Genomic DNA, 17,790 nt, shown 5'->3' on the forward strand with positions numbered 1-17,790 from the left:
ACTCGTGGTTTAATTTGTATAACAGTAAAAGTATATATATTAGCCACTTTCAGACATTTTTTCCTGATAATAGATAAGAATGAATCCAATAAGTTTAATTCGAATTCATTCATGAATTTTATTTTTTATATTGTATATATTATTTTACGTATTACTTTACAGAATTAGAAATAAAAGTAACAACAATATTTTTGCAGGATTAAATTTTTTCTATAATAAATAAAGATTTAGACCCTCCCAAAAAGTAACAAATAACAAAACAAAATTCTTAATTTACGTATTATTTTATTTTAATTTTAATTTTTTAAAACTTTAGAGTATTATAACAAAAAAAATGATAATAGATAAGAATGAATCCAAAAAAATAGGTAACAAATAACAAAACGATTTTTCTTTTTGTTATGAAACTATAGAATAGGAAGAAGAAGAAGAAAGTAGAGACAATTAAATGAAAGGTATCAATTAAGTTTGAGTTTTGTTTTTGGTGACACTTTGACCAAGAAATGGTCAAATTCACTTTAAAATGTAATTAAGTAAATCTGGGACCAAATTAACATTTTCAAAACTTTCTAATCTTTCATAAAATACAAAAAAAACACTTCATTTTTTCAACTTTTACAATTCTATCCAAACCAGTTAAAAAAAGGTAAAAGAAAATAGAATTTTCTTTCTTCTTCTCCCAACGTTCTCTCTTCTCTTCTTCTTCTTCCTTAGAAAATCCAAAAATCCGACTATCAAAACAAATATTTTCCCCCATTATCTTATCTTCGTCCTCATCTCCGGCCGTGACTCTCTCTCCTTTCTGAACTGAAGATTGTGTTCAACTTAAAATGGGTAAGTCAGTTTTTTGAAAGATTTTACAATTTTCGAACAATACTAAGTTTTTTTCTTGGATTAATGAACAATAAATCGTTCTATAGATGTGAAAATTGAATAATAGTATAATGGTACCTATTATTTATTGTTTTGAAAGAAAATCAACAAACCCAAAAAAGCCCTAATTTTGAGGAAATGTATATGTATTGTTAACATTCAGTGAAAAATCATCTTTTGTTGCTTTTGTTGTTTTTTGTGACCATTTTGTTCATATGATTTTAAAAATATAGTCTTATTCAGTTATCCAACATATATTTCATTTGTTGAAAGATGTGTCGTATGTTGCTACATTTTAATGATATGTTGGTATATATTCCAACAGAGTTGTCATATGTTGGAACATATCACCTATGTGTTAGGGCAATAAAATAGTCATATGTAGTAACAGAAGATTCATTTGAAGCACATGAAGATTTATGTGTGGCCACAGAAGATTCATTTGTGGCAATAGAAGGTACATATATGTCAACATAATATCCATCTCTGTCAACATAAGTATAAATTGCTATCTATTATTATTTTATAATCAATTGTAAACTCTCAACCGTTTTTTATTTACCTTGTAGATGAAATGATACAAGAGGCTTCATCCATGACAACAACTCAATCTTTTATTGGTGTTGCTTCCTCTTCTAACATCAAATGCTATTTGTCTATGCGAAGAATGTGAGCAGCAACATAATTATTTTATTAGTAGTATTAAGGAACTCACTGATATTTTTAAGGAAATAACTTATAATATTGATGTTCGTACATGCAAGAAGATTTCACAACCTTTGAAGTGTAGGAGGTTGAAAAAAATTATTTTCCAATCACTGAAGTGTAGGAGGTTGAAAAAAATTATTTTCCAATCACTATCTATAATTATTGAAAGAAAAAAATCAATGACTACTGCTCCAGTATCACACTCAAACCTAAATGGCAAGGACAAGGAGAAGGAGGAGGAGGAGAAGGAAAAGGAGCAGGAGCAGGAGAAGGAGAAGGAGAAGGAGCAAGAGAAGGAGAAGGAGAAGGAGAAGGAGAAAGTGAAAAAGAAAGTGAAAGAGAAAGAGAAAAAGAAAGAGAAGAAAGTCAAAGTCGTTAGTTGTGATATGAAGCAACAATATCCATTTGAAGGTTTTAACATTGACGGCGAGGGTCCAACTGAACTAATGTCATCCTTCTCGCAATGGATAAGCGAAGGTTTTTACAAGCATCATGCAAAAAAGTAAAGTTGTTCAACTCTTATTAGTATATCTTCTTGTTGTCCACTAAATATTTATTTATAATAATTACAAAATTACAGAAGAGATAAGGATGATCACTACTTAGCCAATTGCTCGAATCTTGAGTTCAAACAACTGGATTTTGTATTTGCATTTCCAAAGAAGAAGGACTGGTTCTACGTAATGTCTCAACCTAATAAGTGTTGGACTGATGAGGTAAATTCATGCCCACTTTTATCTTTTGATTAAGACATGAATACATACAAATAAATTGATACAGAAAAACACTTGTTGATGCATCTGTGCAGTATGTGGATGTCATTTTATACTATTTGCGGAAGAAGTCGAAGCAACAGAGTCATTCTAAATATCGATATACCACTACTAATTGTTTTTTCAAAACATACATTGACAATGCCAGTGTTGTTCCTGAATATGAGAATAAAATCGTTGGCACTATCAAAGGGTTTGGTATACCTGCTAGACTGCCTTGGCACCTCACAGATAAGGTTTATGTCCCTGTAAATTGCAATGGGGAGTTTCATTGGGTCTTGGCAGTCATTGTATTGAAGGAACGACACATAAAGGTGTATGATTCGATGTCCTCATCTAGGACTAACAGAAAATTGTGCGCCGAGATTCAAAAGTTGTCTACAATGTTGCCAAAGTACCTTGAATCCAACGGATTTTATGAGAAAAAGACCGAACCACCTGGTCAGTTCTTGAATCTTACCAGGGCAAGAACAAATCTCACCCATTCGAAGTCATACATGTTACTGGTATTGCCCAACAAGCAAGCAATAGTTTGTAAGTAGTAGCACATTATTTTTCTAGTCTTACCACTATCGAAATGTGATGTTAACATTAGGTTTATTATATTTTCTAATTGATGATATACCATGCAGTGATTGTAGAGTTTTTGTTGCTGCATACGCTGAGTTTTTGAGTGATGGACTACAAATACCATCTGATGGAATTATTTCTCAATCCCTTCGTTTGAGATATGTTTCACTCCTATGGAATTATGGGATTTTAAAGGCTCGGAGTGGCTATGTTATTAACAATGAAGGCCCACAGAGGCCTAGACCTAAAAAAGCAAAGTTCATAGATGAAAATTTTGTGGTTACCACCATTGATTAGATTGATGGTTATGTATACCATTGTGAATTACCTTTTTGTTGATAAGTTGTATAAAACAATTGATGAAGTGTTAATGTTTGCTGATAATATTAATATTAATGATTATTAATATTATTTTTATTTTGTTGGAACAAATGTCAATTATGATGGAAAGGAAGAAATGTGGTGTCTGTGGCAACATATATAACCTATGTTGTTAAAAACACCACAAAATTATTTGCATGTGCCCCAACAGAAAGGGTATATGTGGCAACATATGTCACACTTTGAATTGTCAAAATTCAAAAAAAATCGAAAAGGTTTAAAACAATCGTCCCTTCATTTTTCCCTCTCTCCTCTTCTATATAAAAGGTCGTTTCATATTCCAAATTTAATTTATTTTTACTAATTTCCATTTTCTTGTCTCTTCTTTCCTTCCTTTCTCTCGTTCCATTATTCCTTCACAGATCAAGGTTGTTGTTGCGATATTTTCTACAACATCAATGGTAATCTGTTGCGATCCTCTTCTACAACAAGGCGTCGTTGCCCTCATCATTTCTAGTTTATCGTTGATATCTTGTCAGGTAAAATTTAGTTAGGGATTTGAGAAATACTTACTGGTATTAAATCAGGACATTTTTAGTGGTTTTATCACTTATTTGTTTGTAGGATTGTTGGATAGTTATTCTTTTAAAAATATTATCTGATTTCAAAAATCTTAAATTGTAGTTCGTTGGTTAAGGTTTAGGGAGGGTTTTGTGGTTTGTTGGTTGGTTCATGTGTGGTATTGAATCGTATTTGTTGTTTGTGTTGTTGTGTTTGGTTGTTGTTATTTTTGTTAAGAAATATTTGATTTTTGTGGTTGCAGATACAAATATAATGGCTCCTGTCAAAAGAAAAATTGTATTAACAAAAGAAACAACTGATACAAAGATCCAGAAGAGGCCTAGGACTAGAACTTGTAGGAAGAAGAATGATAATTCGACTACCACTCTTTTAGAAGAACTAGCATCTGAAGCAGTTTCTTCTTCTCAAGTAGCAGCAGAATTTTCTCAAAAAGAATATGAAGAAAGAGAAAAAGCAAAAAATGAAGTAGATGACGATGGAGAAAAAGCAGAATAAGTTGAGGAAGAAGAGGGAAATACAAAAGAAGTTGAGGAAGATAAAGGAAAACAAAAGAAGTTGAGGAAGAAGAAGGAAAAAATAAAGAAGTAGTTGAGGAGGAAGAAGAACAAATAAATGAAGTTGATGAAGACAAAGGAAAACAAAAAGAAGTTGAGGAAGAAGAACAAGAAAAAAATGAAGTTGAGGATAATGGGATCAAAACTATCAATGCACACACTTTTTCTGTGCATTTGCAGCCTAATGCTACTGGTGATAGCATTATGAGGTCAGCAATGGGAAAACTTTTCGACACATTCAGGATCACCCTCAAGCAGAATGGTTTGGAAGATTTTTTCGGAATAGTTGTTTTGGTCATTTTCTTGATTTGCCAGAGAATAATAATGCACGTTTTCAACTGACCATGGTCTATGAACTTCTGAAAAGAAGGTTCATTTTTCAGAATCCTGAAAAGAATGATGAGGTTTTGATTAATTATTGTGGCATGCCACTCCTCTTTGGCAAAAGTGAGTTTGTCATAGTTTCAGGATTAAAATGTCATCCTCCTTCTGAGCCAGTCCCTGAATTCATAGTCAACAAATTCACAAGAAGAAAGAAAGGAGGAAAAGATGAAACAACACAGTCAACTGAGGAGCAGGACTTGATGTCCCTTGTTGGCACAAGCTTCAAAAATCTCGATTTAATATATTTGTTGAATGTTGAGGATACACCAAGGAAGAACAAGGAGTCATTGTGCTTACTTTTGTTTGTACATAATGTACTTTTGAGATCTCAACAACAACATATCCCTTAAATGGGTGAATTTATCTCAGGATAGTGAGGCTTTCAACAACTATCCTTGGGGTCATGAGAACTTTGAATTAACTGTCAAATACTTGTTGAAACATTTAGGACTAAAGACCAATAACTTATTTGGCTTTCCATGGGCTTTCATGGTAAACATAAATGTTCTTAATCTTTTTATATTATATTGAATAATTCAACATTTGATTTGTGACATGTTTTCCTTTTTTATAGGCTTGGGCATTTGAAGTCATTCCTCATTTGTCCCATCAAGTAAATGCAGAAGAAGAGATCTCATCTCCAAGGATATTGAGATGGTTGAGATCAAAAACAAAAACTTCCAAAAATATTCCAGATCTTTATAACCCTCCTCATGATGCAGTAAGTTATTATTATATTACACCCATATATGTCGCAACATGTGACCCAAATGTTGCTACAGATGACTCATATGTTGCTACATATGATCCATCTATCGCAACATATGATACAAATGTTGCTACAGAAGACTCATATGTTGCTACAGATGATCCCTCTATTGCAACATGTGACACAAATGTTGCTACAGATGCCCATATGTGTTAACATATCACCCATCTATAGCGACATATGACACATATATGGCAACATTTGACCCAAATATTCCTATGGATGACCCATGTTTATAATTTTAGGTTATGCATCCATGGCTTGTCCCAACAGAAAAGGAATTGCAAACGTCATATCTAATTACTCTAGGGTTGGTTGAAACCTTATTTGATCTTGTTGTGGATAGAGTTAAAATGGAATTGGCTGGAGCAAGAACCATTAAAAGAGACAGAGTTGTTAATGAATTAGTTGTTTTTTATGGGGGTGATAGTCGTGGTATTGATGCTGGTCCTGGTGTTGGTGCTGGACAAAACCAAGGCACTACCTCTTGTAGAAGATGTTCTGGATTTCTCTGTGAGAAGTACAAGAAACAAGATGAAGATTATATCATACATCTTCAAACATTGAGTCAGGCTGTCATTGAATTTATAAACAAGAGGGGGGTCAAGGTCATTCCATCAAAGAATGTTCGGCATCCATATACCCAACAGGCCAAGAGGAGGAAAAAATCATTTATCCAGGCAATACAAAATTTGAAGAAGAAGATCTTTGGAGAATTGCCAATAGCCATAGGAGAGGAAGTGTTGGAGTTCAAGCATGTGAATGTTTATAAGCGTGTGACTATAGCTGAAAAGAACACACTGGTGGACCTGGCGAGAGCAAAGAATCTGCGTGCAGAATACAACATGCATTGTTTTCGTGGAAAAGATTTCAGGATCATGACAAGCATGGACATTTGGTGAGAAGACTAGGTAATGTTTCTCTTCTAGTACCTTTAATTTATAATGTTCATTTGTTTTATCTTTTCAATGATTACTCTTTTACTCTTTAATATAATTTTTAATTTCAGTATGTTGATGAAATCTTTAGCCTCATGAGGGAGAGGCATGTGAGATACCCTGAGTACTACGATTCCACAGATAGATTCCTGGATCTCAACTTTTATTCCAACTCCAAACTAAGATATGACGAAATGAGCGAGGAGACAACAACAGTTGGTGGCAGAAGCTTTACACAGTTAATTAATGAGTTTGAATGGGATGAAGATATGATTAACTATGTCAGGGGCATTAGACCATATCATGGAGGCATGGATTGGATTGGTGCAAAAAAGCTTTTGAAAGTCATGAACATTAACAAAACTCATTTTGTGACTCTTGAGATCCTCTTGCACGAGGGTCGCATGAATGTTTATGACTGTCTGCTGATGGGTATGGAACATGCCAAGTTTTTGACATTCATACAACCTGTCTTCGAGTTGCTGCCAAAATTGTTGAAGCAAAGTGGAATAATGAAGCATTTGCCAGATAAGTTCCTCAATGAACCATGGGAATTTAAAGGTCAATTGGAACCCATGGTAACAAATGATAGCAAAGCCGCGTGCGCGTCATATTCACTTGCATTTATTGAGCATTTGATTACCAGGACAACAATTCAACCTCCCAAAATCATGTTGTGTGACAATGCAGTTCATCGAATGTAATGGGTTTGGGCTGCTAGGATAGTATTTAGGAGCTTGGAGCCTTGATAATGTGTTTGTAATTAAAGACAATGTTTTATTTTATCACTTATGTTATTTTATCTTATATTGAGAGCAAGTACATAGTATGTGATGTTATATTGAGAGAAAGTACTTGATCAAATGTTGTTACATATGTCTCATTTGAAGCAACATATGGGTCCTCTGTAGCAACATATGGGTCATCTATAGGAATATATGTGTCATACGGAGCAACATATGGGTCATCTGTAGCAATATATGTCTCATATGTAGCAACATATGGGTCATCTGTAGCAACATATGCCTCAAATGGTCAAACGTTGCTACATAAGGGTGACATGTCGCAACATTTGAGTCATCTGTAGCAGCAAATGAGTCATCTTAGCAACATATGTCTCATATGTAGCAACATTTGACTCATATGTTATGTTAAGAACAAGTAAAAATGTTGGAACATGAGTGCAAAACTACATTTATTTATTTTATTTCCACAACTATGATAATTTTAATGGTTGTATACAACTACATATGAATTTTCCATCCTCCACAGTGTTCTTGGTAATGCTTAAAAATAGAAAAAAAAAACACGAAGATTAGCTTCCAGTTGTTACATTTGGTCTTCTTTTTCTCCTTCATCACACATTTGTAACTTCTTTTAATATGATTTTCATCATCAATTTCTAACTCCTTAATTTTGTTCACCAATCTCAGAATAACGAACTTGGATCGAATATCAACATCTTCACGATCCCTCCATCTAAAGAAGTTGCATGCATTCTCCTAAAATACACACCACAAAGAAATTTAAATTTAAAAAAAAATAAAAAATAAAGAGAAGTCTCCAGACTAAGATGTAGAAATGTACATATACGATAGCGTGGACAAGACCAAAATCTTTGACCTGAATTGTCCTTCGACCATGAAGTTTGCATTGAAAGTAAGTCTCCATGTTTGCAACAGATTTTCACACCCAACATGGGATCATTTCATTATTACAAATTAGATTCAATATTGCATTTGACATTATATCAAAAGTAACAAAAACAAACAAAACTCATTCATTAGATCTAGATCTAGAGTACTAATCGATATTTAAAGAACTCAGAAATTCTTACCCAACCACTATATTTCAAAATTAATGATTTTATTGATTTGACAATACATGACAGTGCTGAGATTTGGTTTAACCAAAGGCCAATCAAATTAGTTGCGTGTTAAAAAACAAAAAAACAGAAAAGACGGATGAAATAAAAAACATCATATATCCCATGCACTCCAGAGATCCGAGATCCATGCGAAGAGAGAGGAGAGAGAGAAAGCGCGAAGAGGAACCGAAGTGACAAGGAAGAAAAAGAAAATGAAAACCCTATTTTTGAAATGAAAATGAAAACCCTAAATTATATATCTATCCCTTCTAGAAATGAAATAATGGGCTGATTGGGTCAGTTTTAGAGGTTGGGCTTGCCTATTTTTAATCGGATGTCCCCAAAGGGATAGGGACAGGTTGGGCTTGCTTATGAATTTTATAAAGTAATTACGTTTTTTAAGTTGTTGCAACATATGTCAATTATGTGTACATGAAAGTAGTATCAACATCAATAGAGAGGAGTTCAAGCACATAAACTTGGGAAACATTAAACATAAACATAAACATGTCATTGATAGTTGTTAGTTGAACTAGTGACATGCAAGGCTAGGCTAGATTACATATCCATATTTACAAAGCATTAACGCCAACAAAAACAACAAATTTACATCTGAAACATTCTAGCCCATTGATTGTTGATATAGTGACATGCAAGGCTAGGCTAGGCTACATATCCATATTTACAAGGCATTAACGCCAATAAAAACAACAAAATTTACATCTAAAATGCTCTAGCCCTATACTTCTACTTCAGCCAGCAAAAAAGGAATTGATTGAAGCATATGGAGTCAACATTGAACGATTAAACCTGGAGGGGCATCACCATTCTTTCTTGAAAAGTGGTGGATCAGAGCTACCCATGCACTCTGTCACAAGACCACCTACAGAAAAACAAAAAACCATAGTTAACTACCCCATACACGTTGTTACAGTAGACATGATGTTATATATAAAGTAAGAAGACTTACCAAATGATGAAGTTACCCTCCATTAGACAAGATTCGACAAAAACAAACATCATCCATGCACTGAGAACACACATGAAGAAGACATCATATTAACTGAGAACAACATAATTACGTTGATCACCCACAACAAGAGCATGCAGAGACTTAAATTTGTTCAAGGTGGTAACATCTTCTCAGGAAAATTTGAGTGTGATGAGAGGAGGAGAGGAGAAAGAATAAAGGAAAGAAAATATAAAACGAGAGCTTGTTTTTGTGAATTAAGGGAACCCTAATTAACCCTTTTATAATGAGTGAGAGTGTGTGGAGTGTGTGTTAGTGGAGTATTCTAGAATGATCTATTACATTACATGTTGAATTAACCCCAAAAAGACCATTTTTATGATATACATATGTTGCCACATATGACATGTCTGTTGAGATTTATCAAACAGAACGTGCATATGTTGCCACAGATTACACTTCAAGGATCGGTTAATCGATAAATTGAGCGATTTAGGAATGGGAAAATGTCAAATTGGACCAAACTTTAGTACTTTGAACCATAATTAAGCAATAAAAATATGTTAAAACACTTGAAACAACGATTTACAAGAGTGTTATCTAACTATCATATAGAGTTACTTGGTCATTGTATGATGAACTAGTGAGATGATAGTCTTTGAAAAAATAATTGATAGAATTGAATGAAGGTTGTTGTATTACACCATAATTATGTACTTAGACATGTTTTAGGACTATATATTAGTGTTACATGTTGAATTAGGTGACAATTTGATTGAATTAACCCCAAAAAGACCATTTTATAATATACACATGTTTCCACATATTACATGTCCGTTGAGATTTATCAAACAGAACGTGCATATGTTGCCACAGATTACACTTCAAGAATCGGTTAATCGATAAATTGAGCGATTTAGGAATGGGAAAATGTCAAATTGGACCAAATTTTAGTACTTTGAACCATAATTAAGCAATAAAAATATGTTATAACACTTGGAACAACGATTTACAAGGGTGTTATATAACTATCATATGGAGTTACTTGGTCATTGTATGATGAACTAGTGAGATGATAGTCTTTGTAAAAATAATTGATAGAATTGAATGAAGGTTGTTGTATTAGACCATAATTCTGTACTTAGACATGTTGTAGGACTATATATTAGTGTTACATGTTGAATTAGTGACAATTTGATTGAATTAACCCCAAAAAAACCCTTTTACGATATACACATGTTGCCACATATTACATGTATGTTATGAATATGTTGCCACATATGACACGTCAAGGATCGGTTAATTGATAAATTAAGCGATTTAGGAATGGGAAAATGTCAAAATTTTTTAGATTAGGGATTCAATGTAGTTTTTTTTACTCATAGCCATTTTTGAAGATTTCTTGTTCTTCTTTTCCATCTTGGAGAAAATTAAATAAAAGGACCTTATATTGTTATGTTCTTCTTATATAATATAATCTCAATGTAATGAATGTAGAAAGTCGCAACTTCTGAAGACGAAGAGGCACTTTTGACTTTTCAAATGCAAGTACTTAATTATTTTGAAAAAAGGGTAAAATATGAAGAGTTGTCATTAATGAAGGAGGTTGTTATATTAGACCGTAATTCAATTGAATTAGCCCCAAAAAACACATTTTAGGATATATACATGTGAGCAGTCTCAATTTCACTACAGAATTTGCGAAGAATGTTGGGCTGGGCCACCGGTGTCCAAGTGTCAAGTCCCTAGGGATTGTGTCCGCCGAAAGCTTCTTTTTTTCTTTTTAGTCTTTCCTTGCAATGAACCGAAAGGTGAGAGGCAGGGCTCGGTCTCAAGGTTGAATTTAAAGTCACTAGTCAGTCCAACTGCACGAGTGAAGGGTTGCCATATATGACATATTTGTTGAAGTATAAACTATTAAATACAATATACTACAGAACGTACATATGTTGCCACAGATGACATTTCAAGGATGGTCAAAATGAGAACACTATGAAGAAAAACAAATATTTTTGGATTAAACATTTTATAAAGAACAAATTCAAAAATAAGTACAAAACACAAAAAGACAACCTTTTTCACTATGAATTTGGTTTGCAAGTTATGTACATATGTTGCCACAAATGGCAAATTAATTAATACCACACAGTGGTATAAGGCAGAAATTTAATTACATAATCTAGTTCTAAATCACAACTACATAAATCACAATGAATATCATCTTCATTGTCGTTTCCCATGGGCTAAGACAGGCAACGGAACCGGGAGGTGCCTGTTTCGGTCCGTCCCGGTCCGTTACCGGTTCCGTCTCGGTTTCGGTTACTCCCGGTTTGGTCTGGAACGTAGCGGGTCCGGGAGGGGTAACAAGATGGAAACTGGGATTTACCGGTTAGTCCCGGTTTCGGTCCCGGTCCGTCCCGATCCGATCCAGTTTGTTAAATTTTTATTTATTTATTTTAAATCTTAATTAAAATTATCGCCATTGAGAGTCGTTGGGCAACGGCTTTTGGGCCCCACTAACGGCTCTTTCACCTCCATAACTCCCCTTTTACACCTCCCTACCTCCCAAACTTTTTTTAATACCCCAACCTTCTAAAAACTACATTTTCACCCTTTTTTTTTACTATAAATACCTTCAATCTTTCATTCTTTTCACTCACAAGTCACAAAATATATCTTCACTCTTCTACTCTCTAATCTCTTATTCTCGTTTAAATTACGAATTTGGTCTTTGGAAATTGGAGCTTCAAAATTCAACTTTCAATTTTCGGCGGTCATACACGTCTACTTTTTTAAGTAGACATTTGGTACATTCGTTCCAACTCATTTTTCATTTAGTTATTTATTTGTTTGCATTTAATTATTTATTTTGTGAGTAATTAGCCTCTAGTCTCTAGTCTCTACTTATTTAATTATTTATTTGTTTAAAACTTTGCATTACATTTTCGTATTATATATAATTTACTCACTTTTTTATATTTGAATATGAATTCCGGTAAAAACAATGTTGACAAGGGTAAAACAACCATAGTTGATTAGATCACTAATTTATGGAGCTCAAAATCCAAGAAAAATAAAAAAAATCAGTAGTACTTCTTAATCTAAAACTAAAAAAACTTCTCAATTAAGAATAAATATGGATGATTATACGCATGTTGATGAAACTGTTTTTAATATTGATAGTAATAGTGGATTAGATCTTTATCATGAACATTTACAAAGAAGGTTTGGTAATTTTGATGAGGAATTACCTGAAGATGATGAACATGATGATGTTAATGCTTATGTTGATAGTTTTGATAATAATGTTGATGAATATGATGATAATGAAACTGAGCCACCGTCAGCTACTAGTCCCACTCTCAATCCCTCTTCCCTGGCTCCCGCTCCCTTTCGTTGTCCTGCTCCCGTTCCCCCCGTGCATCCTAGGACTAAGGTAGAACGCGCTAAAAAATCAGTTGTGTGGCAATTTATGACTCAGAATGAAGATAAAACACAAGCTATTTGTAATAAATGTAAACATAGAATGAATCATAAAACTGTAGGAAAACAGGGTGGGACAGGACATTTGAGTAATCATTTAATGTCATGTTGTAAAAATAAATTGTTGCATGCTAAAGTTGTAATCAAAGCTAAAGAAATGGTACCACCCTTCCTGAAAATGTAGGAGTAGAGGGCTCTAATATGATCCAAACACGATTAAATCCTTCTAATGTTTCTAGTTCTAGTATACAACGGTCATATAATAGAGAAAAAAATCTTAAAGAATTAGCTAAAATGATTGTTGTTATGGGTTTGCCATTTAGTTTTGCTGAAAATCCCCGGTTTTATTCATTATGTTCAAATTGTGTATAATCCACATTTTAAAGGTTTTACTAGAAATACAATTAAAAAGGCCATCTTTGATTATCAAGCTCAACATTTTCAATATCTTCATTGTTTATTTTATTATAATAATTCTAAAATAGCTATTACTTCTGATATGGGCTGTAGTGTAAATGGGAATGATTATTTCACTATTACTGCGCATTGGATTGATGAAAATTGGACTTTGCAAAAAAGAATTTTAGGTTATAAATGTTGTGAAATGCATAAAACCGGTAGTTATATAGCTCAAACAATTATAGATGTTTTACAAAACTATGGAATTTATGATAAAATAAGTAGTGTCACATTAGATAATGCTTCTAATAATAGAACTGCTGTTGAAATACTAAAATCGTCTCTTTGCCCTATTTATATTGATGGTTTTCATATTAGGTGTGTTGCACACATATATAATTTGATTGTTAGAGATGGTATAACAATGTATAATGATGGTTGCATAAAAGTTGAAATTGCATGTCATTTTATTTTTAAATGTCAAGTTAAGTCTAGACGTAGAGATTTTGAAAATCGTTATCGTGAATTTAATCTTCCACCTAGAAAAATTCCAAAATCAGTGTGTACTAGATGGAATTCTTTATATGAATGTTTGAAGTCGCTTATGAATATAGGAAACCTTTACAAATGGTTTGGAATGCTCATAATTCAAATATGACGTATAGACTTGATGATAATGATTGGAATGACATTAAAGAACTTACAGAATTCTTAAAAGCTTTTTATTTAACTACAAAAAAAATATCTACACTTTATTATCCAACTATTTACTCTGTTTTACCTAATATTTGTGTTATTTCTAGTAAATTTTATAAATTCAAAAATAAATCAAGATTTGAAGAATCTGTTAAAAAAATGATTGAAAAATTTTAAAAATATTTTATTCATATTCCTCAAATTTATTTGACCGCTTGTTTGTTAAACCCACATTACAAAGATGAAGGTGCATCACGAATGGTTGATAAAATATATTTTAATTTGGGTATTGATAGTGAAGATGATGAAACACCTAGTTATCAAAATGTTAAAGATAGTATAAAAATTGAAGCTAGAAAATTGTATGACTTATATATTTCTAATATAATGAATGTAGTAGGTAATGAAGAGCCTCAAAGTTCTAGGAGTAGATATAATAATGAAGATGATATTGATGATATGATAGATTCTTATAGTGAACTTTCTCATAATGATAGAAATGACTTTGATGCATATATTAATCAAAATACAGAAGCTACTACTATTGATCTTCTAGAATGGTGGAGCAATCGCGACCAGGAATTTTCAAAACTTCAACCGGTTGCTCGAGATGTGTTAGTTATTCAAGCATCTTCAGCAGTTTCAGAAGGTGCTTTTAGTGCAGCAAGATTTCAAATTGGAGAGCATAGATATTCATTAGCAGCAGATAGCTTGGAAATATCAGTACTATTTAGAGATTGGATTAATGGCGAGAGAAGGAGTTATGGTCGTCCACCTTTATCGACCAAATTTGAAAATGGCGTTGATGAAATAATGCAAGATTTTAGTGACGACAACATTTGATGCAATGGAGGAACTAGCTAATCAATCAATTCCAGATCATGTTGCTAGAGAAATGTTAAATGATTTAAAAAAAGATTTCCTAGGTAGCATGAACTATTAAATTTAAATGTCTATTAGTATGAGTATAATAATTTGAGTTCTAATTCAAACAGAACCCTTCCTAAAAGGTGGTTGTGTAGATTAGATTTTTTAATACTCTACTAATATTTTGTAATTCAACTTGTACTATTTAATTAATATTAATAAAAGTATAGGTTAATCGCTTAATTATTATTTTTTATGGTCTTGAATTTAAATTTTAAAGTTTGAATTTAATTATTTAAATTTTCAAACTTTTAAAGTGTGAAATTTAAACTTCTATAGTTTTAAAGTTTGAATTTAAATTTTCAAACATTTGAAGGGTGAAAAAAACTTTTATAGTTTTAAAGTTTGAATTTTAAATTTTCAAACTTTTAAAGGGTGAAATTTAAACTTTTATAGTTTTAAAGTTTGAATTTAACTTTTCAAACTTTTAAGTGTGAAATTTAAAATTTTATAGTTATATAATTTTAAAGTTTGAATATAAATTTTCAAAGTTTTAAGAGTGAAATTTAAACTTTTATAGTTTTAAAGTTTGAATTTAAATTTTCAAACTTTTAAAGTGTAACATTTAAACTTTTATACTTTTAAAGTTTGAAAGTTTGTATTTAAAACTTTAAAAGTATAAATTTTTAACATTAAAATTATAAAAGTTTAATAATTTTTGAGTAATGTTCCTAATTTTTAATTTTAATAATTTTTTAAAAAAAAATAGCCGTTGGGACCTGATTTCCGGCCCGGTCCCAGTCCATTACTGGTCTGGAACGGGTCTTGATATTTTTTCCCGGAATTACCGGTTCCGGTCCATCCCAGTTCCGGTACGGTTTCGGCCCGTGATGGCCGGTTTCGGTCCATCCTGGTCTGGTAGTCCCGATTCCGGTCCCGTTGTCATGCTTACCATGGGCCAACCATTCATGCGTCTGATTCGCTCAAATTGATGAACAGTACAACAAATGGGTCTTCCTCCTAACAAATGAGGTTCTGGCACCCACATTCCACCTAAAATATTTCGCAGATTATGTCGACATCTTCTGACTTTTAGTGGCTCCATTTTTTTCATGTTGACAATGAACATTAAACCTTCTCTCATGGATTCACCGCCATTGAATATTGAAATTATGGCAAGCACATAGGATGCACTAATGTGGCCACCACCTGCTGCTTGAGTAATCATTCACAATGCAGTTGGATCGTTAAGGTTGAAAAAATTAAACTACAGAAGAAATAACACATTTAAAAGGCAAAATACATTGATAAAAACGTGAATACATACAAAAAACATAAAAAAAATTACCACGCCTTTTCTGTATGAGGCTTCTAAATTCCCCGATGCTCTGCACATTTCCATGAAAGAAATGGCTTGTTGAACTATCGACCATCTACGATAAGGAATGCTGACCAATGTTACCTTTGGATATATAGAAGGTTCATTAGCGACTTGATTGAGGACCCTAGAACTGAGAAATCAAATCAAATGGTTAGGAAATCAAATTAAAGAGCGAAAATTGTTTAATACATACATACCTTAATTTAACCCTATTAAATCTTTGAGGGAGTAGGAAGCAATCCTTTCAACGATATCAATTAGAAGTTCCCTCGAAGGGATTCAATGTAGTTTTTTTTACTCATAGTCATTTTTGAAGATTTCTTATTCTTTCAAGATTTCTTATATAATGCCAGGAAAATGAAATGTGAGAAAAGTTGCAACTTATGAAGACGACAAAAGAGAAAAGACACAACTTTTGACTTTACAAATGAAAGTACTTTATTTTTTTGGAAAAAAGGGTAAAATATGAAGAGTTGTAATTAATTTTTTTCTTGAAAGTTGTTCCAATGACAGTAATTATTGATTGATGGTTCACACACCTTACACGTAATTATTTATTAGAAATATATTGGAACAAATGTGTTTTCTGTGGTACTTGTAACACATAATCGACATATGTTGGAGCATATGCATATTATGTTGTACGATCTAACACATAATTAATAGAGGTTGGAACAGATGTGTTATTCTGTAGTACATGTAACACATAATTGACATATATTGGAACATATGCAATATTCTGTTATAAAATCTAACACATAATTGACATATGTTGGAACATATGCAATATTCTGTTGTAAGTAGCAACACATAATTAAATAAATCACACATTTTATATAAATAACATGACATAAGTTGATTCAAATTAAGTTAAGAAGATAGGGAACATCATCCTCAAATAAAAAAGAACATTCATTAAAATTCAACAACACTTATAGAGCATTTCGATTTGGGCATGTAGTTCTTTTGTGGCCAAAGTCCCTACATACGGAACACTTATTTTTTCTTGTTGGAAATGATTCACCAACTCCACGCCGTCTCTTATATCTCCTTCTTCCAGGTTTGCTTTGATCAACATATAGACAAGGTATTTCTCTCTCTATGACATCCAAAGGGACAATACAAGAATCTTCAGGTGGTACCGGGGTGAATTTCCTCACAATATACCATTATGTATTTTTCCACCGAATAATATGGAGAGGACTACTCATAAATCTGATTTCCAAAATCGGCACCATATTGGGCTCGAAGCACTGCCATGGCATGTGGACAAGGTATTTTGTCCAAGTCAAAACTTCTACAAGTACAAGTTCTTCTTTGTAGATCCACCATAGCAACATCACCATGACCAGTGACACTGAACTTGTAGTTAGCGATTTGATGAACCAATAACTTGTTGCCCGCGTTGACATACTTTAATATGTCCTTTTCAGGAACAAATCTATTTGCAGAGTTCACTAGCTCCACACGCCTCTGGTGAAATAAAAGTGCAAATCTCCTGTTTATTTCATCAAATAGAGCGACAATGGGAAATTCTCTTTCAACATCAAACATAGAATTCACCGACTCCGCGATATTTGACGTCATAATGTTATATCTACACAACAACAAAAAATCAATCAAAACACATAAAATTACAATAAAATCAAACAAGA

At 32.7% G+C, this 17,790-nt stretch overlaps 1 pseudogene; it reads left to right on the plus strand.

Annotated features, from left to right (window-relative positions):
• The first annotated feature begins 1,760 nt into the window (after positions 1-1,760).
• On the plus strand, positions 1,761-3,221 carry LOC125809885 (uncharacterized; annotated as a pseudogene).
• The last annotated feature ends 14,569 nt before the right edge of the window (positions 3,222-17,790 follow it).

The sequence above is a fragment of the Solanum verrucosum genome, unplaced genomic scaffold (assembly GCF_900185275.1).
Source record: "Solanum verrucosum unplaced genomic scaffold, falcon-dt-bn FXZP01000276.1, whole genome shotgun sequence".
NCBI lineage: Eukaryota > Viridiplantae > Streptophyta > Magnoliopsida > Solanales > Solanaceae > Solanum > Solanum verrucosum.